The following is a 4,559-nucleotide window of genomic DNA, read 5'->3' as shown; positions in this document are numbered from 1 at the left end:
TTCCTTAGAGCCTAGTCTCACATGGTGTTGGACCAGATGACGCCAAAAGGCGCACAACTCAAAGACAATGCACCATCAGAGTATGAGAGCTCGGGGCAAACATCTACACTATGGGAACCTCATTTGCCAGTAAAAATATGATAATTGGTTTTTTACCCTTCTATCTGGCAACAAAACTGACACCTTTTTTTACAAGGAGTCATGCTTGCATAGACCACAATACCTGCAGTCATAATACAAACAAAAGACATAACTCTGATAATGTGCACATTATCCTTGTAAAAAGGTGTCAGTTTTGTTGCCAGATAGAAGGGTAAAAAACCAATTATCAGGTACCCAAAGTTCTACAGCCAGACACCAATCCCGTACCGACGCCAATGCTGGAAATCCCACGTGATCCTATGGTGAGGGTGAGTTCCTCCATAGGACCAACCACTTATTGGCTTCCCTGTCTGTCTGGTGGTTATCGTTATTATTTTATTCACAATCAACGTGTTTGGGTTTAGATCGCCGCGTTATTTATAAATGTGTCGTAACCCTCCACCACCCGACACGGCCAATCGGTAAAAAAGTGTCACGTTGACAAAAGACAAATTACACTATGGGGACCTCATTTGCCAGTAAAAATATGATAATTGGTTCTTTACCCTTCTATCTGGCAACAAAACTGACACCTTTTTGCAAGGAGTCATGTTTGCATAGACCGCAATACCTGCAGTCATAAATACAAACAAAAGACATAACTCTGATAATGTGCACTGTCCTTGAAGTTGATTGGTCCACACCCGAGACAGCTTTCCTTCGAGCCTAGTCTCATATGGGTTGGACCAGATGACGCCAAAAGGCGTGCACATTATCAGAGTTATGTTCTTTTGTTTGTATTATGACTGCAGGTATTGCGGTCTATGCAAACATGACTCCTTGCAAAAAGGTGTCAGTTTTGTTGCCAGATAGAAGGGTAAAGAACCAATTATCAAAAGACAAATTAGTTCGCTGCTTTAGCCCCCACACCGGTGTGTGTTGAAGCGTGAAACCACAACAATTTACAATTTGAGTAGCGCTGTGACGTTTCGCTGGTAATTGCATCCAGCATCATCATCGCACAATTCGCCAGAATGTTGAGGGGCTTTGCTGTGTCTCCCGTTCTTATATAGAGCAGCAGCAGCAGCAGCAGGGTGACGTCCTCATTAACTCATTACAGCGCGGAGAGAGGGATGATGATGAGGCTTAGTCGGCAATCCAATCAGCGGTTGAATTCGTGACCTTTCAATTGCGGGCCGCAGACTGGCCCACCCCGTCGGTCCTCGTTTCAAAATAGCCTCGAATGAAATCGAAGACTGTCAAATGACCTCCCGCTCGCTCGCCGGTGCTGTGGTACACCTCGTGCCACACAGGGACAGCTGCCAGTGGGGGTGCCCCTTGGCCAGACTGCCGACGGCAGCGACGAGATGCAATGAGTGGCGCTTGAAGCTACTCAGGAGTCGGTGTAGCAAGGGGGCCCTACGCACTCAAATCCTCCCTCGTCGTTACATTCTTGGGAGCGTCGCTACGAGCCGATTTGCCCGCGGGGTGTTTGGCGAGGGGGTCCTTTGGTGCGAAGAATTAACGGCGGAGAAATCTTGAGTTCGAAATCGAGCGAGGCGAGACGTTTAACGACCGTAACATCTTCTTGGTTTTTTCGGTAAAGTCGTCACGTAGAAGGGAAGTAATAAAATAATAAAAATAAAACACAATAAAATAATTCTCACGACGTTTCGGCCACAACGCAAGCAGCCGTCTTCAGGTGAAGAATGAACACTGCCAAGCTTGGAGCTTATATATAAGCTTGATATGCACATTCTTTTTTGTTAAGGCGCTCTTCTTCCACCTCCAACCCAGCTTATATATAAGCTCCAAGCTTGGCAGTGTCTCATTCTTCACCTGAGGACGGCTGCTTGCGTTGTGGCCGAAACGTCGTGAGAATTATTTATTATGTTTTATTTTTATTATTTTATTACTTCCCTTCTACGTGGTGACTTTACCGAAAGAACCAAGAAGATGAATCCCTGCAGTCACGAAAGAAGCTTTACATCGAAATTTGACCGTAACACGCCGAGACAAGATTACGAGCGATCACCGATGGACACATCTGACGCGCTAAACGGTAGATGGCATGTGTGTGTCACGGTGTTTGCTTGTGTTGTTTATCGCGATGTGTCTATTTGTTTATATATTCAGGAATCAATTGGATGTCCCAAGTCATCTGCTTCCACCAGAGGAAAAATATCTTCTTCTCAAGCCACGCCTTCCACATCTGCGCCACGAGGAGATGGCACATTAGCACAGGAATACCACACAGCAGCACAAGCAGATGGCGTAGCAGAAGGAGATGATGTAGCAGGAGATGATGTAGCAGGAGGAGATGTAGCAGGAGGAGATGTAGCAGGAGGAGATGATATAACAGAAGATGATGACATAACAGAAGATGATTATATAACAGAAGATGATTATATAACAGAAGATGATTATATAACAGAAGATGATTATATAACAGAAGATGATGACATAACAGAAGGAGATGAAGGATGATGTAGCAGAAGGAGATGATGTAGCACAGGAATACCACACAGCAGCACAAGCAGATGGCGTAGCAGCACAAGCAGATGGTGTAGCAGGAGATGGTGTAGCAGAGAGAGATGATGTAGCAGGAGATGTGTAGCACAAGAAGATGTGCAGCACAAGAAGATTGTGCAGCAGGAGAAGATGCATAACAGAAGGAGATGACATAACAGCAGGAGATGGCGAGCACAAGAAGATGGTGTAGCAGGAGATGGTGTAGCAGGAGATGATGTAGCAGGAGATGAGTAGGATGGTAGCAGGAGATGGTGTAGCAGGAGATGGTGTAGCACAAGAAGATTGTGCAGCAGAAGAAGATTACATAACAGAAGGAGATGACATAACAGCAGGAGATGATGTAGCAGGAGATGGTGTAGCACAAGAAGATTGTGCAGCAGAAGGAGATGACATAACAGAAGGAGATGACATAACAGCAGGAGATGATGTAGCAGGAGATGGTGTAGCACAAGAAGATTGTGCAGCAGAAGAAGATTACATAACAGAAGGAGATGACATAACAGCAGGAGATGATGTAGCAGGAGATGGTGTAGCACAAGAAGATTGTGCAGCAGAAGAAGATGACATAACAGAAGGAGATGACATAACAGCAGGAGATGATGTAGCAGGAGATTGTGCAGCAGAAGGAGATGATGCAGCACAAGAAGAGTACATGGCAGCACATGACGATGACGACATGATGTCCCAAGGTAACCCATTTCCCAACAATCAACAGCTCGCGATGTGATATTGATAACCGGGTGGTGTGGTGGTGGTGGATAGGCGCGTGGCCTGTAATCCATCACCGTGGTGGCAACGCGGTTGCTGGATCGACGCAGAAATGTTGCGCGCGGGTGTCGAATAGGTGCCATGGCGTAGTTCGAGACAGACCGGTGCCTCGCGAACTTTTCTCATTCCACACGGCAACACGTTCAAGCTCGCTCGGCCCTCAGCGGTGAGCACGTGGAACCGACTAGAAGCTTTCGCGACTGCAAGGATTCATACTCTTGTTCTTTCGGTAAAGTCACCGCGTAGGTAAAAAAATGAAATTGAAATTAATTCACGGGACCCGTGACCCGAGAAATTTTATCTTCAAAACTAATTTCTGTTCACTTTAAAATGACACGGTATTATTAAGCAATATCACAAGTATTTTAAAATCAGTTCCAAACTGATTTTTATTTTTTTTTATTTTTTTCAACTCAAAATTGTCTGGGAGCCATATGCCGTCACCGGAAGAGCCATGTGTATGGCTCGCGGCCATAGGTTCCCGACCGCTGCCCTAGGTCCAGCCAGAGGACGCTGGGAGAGCAGGGAGATTAGACAGCCTGCAAGGTCCGGAGGCTTGTACCTTCTGAGGGTAACGGGTGAGGGGACCGTATACCCCCTTAGTGCGATAGGGGCTGTGTGTTAATATAATAAACAGTGTGTGCCATAAAGAAGTCCAGAAGTCCGTCCTTACAACACTACACACGCATTAACCCTCCCACACCTCTGGTCTTCGCACCGGATTGGCCCACACAAGTGACGACGTCACACTGATCCCCTCTATTTGAGACCGAAACACGAGGAGGATTTCTCCACGACTCTGCGGCTGTCGCCTGATGGTGCCGGGTGTTGTGATTACCGGCGAAACGTCACAGCTACTCGAATCGTAAATGTTGTGAGCTGACTCTCCGACACACCAGTGCGCTGAACTAGTAACGAGTTGGCGCGCTTTCACTACGTGGCAAACCTTCCCACTCGGCTGTATTGGCGGGTTATGGTTGGGTTACCGGCGAAACGTCACAGCTGTTCGAATTGTAAATGTTGTGAGCTGACTCTCCACACACCAGTGCGCTGAACTAGTAACGAGTTGGCGCGCTTTCACTACGTGGCAAACCTTCCCGCTCGGCTGTATTGGGCGGTGGCGCGTTTAACGACGCGCGCATATTTACGCGATCAAACACGAAAATCACGGAACAGCT

This window comes from Callorhinchus milii, unplaced genomic scaffold, assembly GCF_018977255.1.
Source record: "Callorhinchus milii isolate IMCB2004 unplaced genomic scaffold, IMCB_Cmil_1.0 Scaffold1395, whole genome shotgun sequence".
Lineage (NCBI taxonomy): Eukaryota > Metazoa > Chordata > Chondrichthyes > Chimaeriformes > Callorhinchidae > Callorhinchus > Callorhinchus milii.
This window is presented reverse-complemented; position numbering follows the sequence as displayed.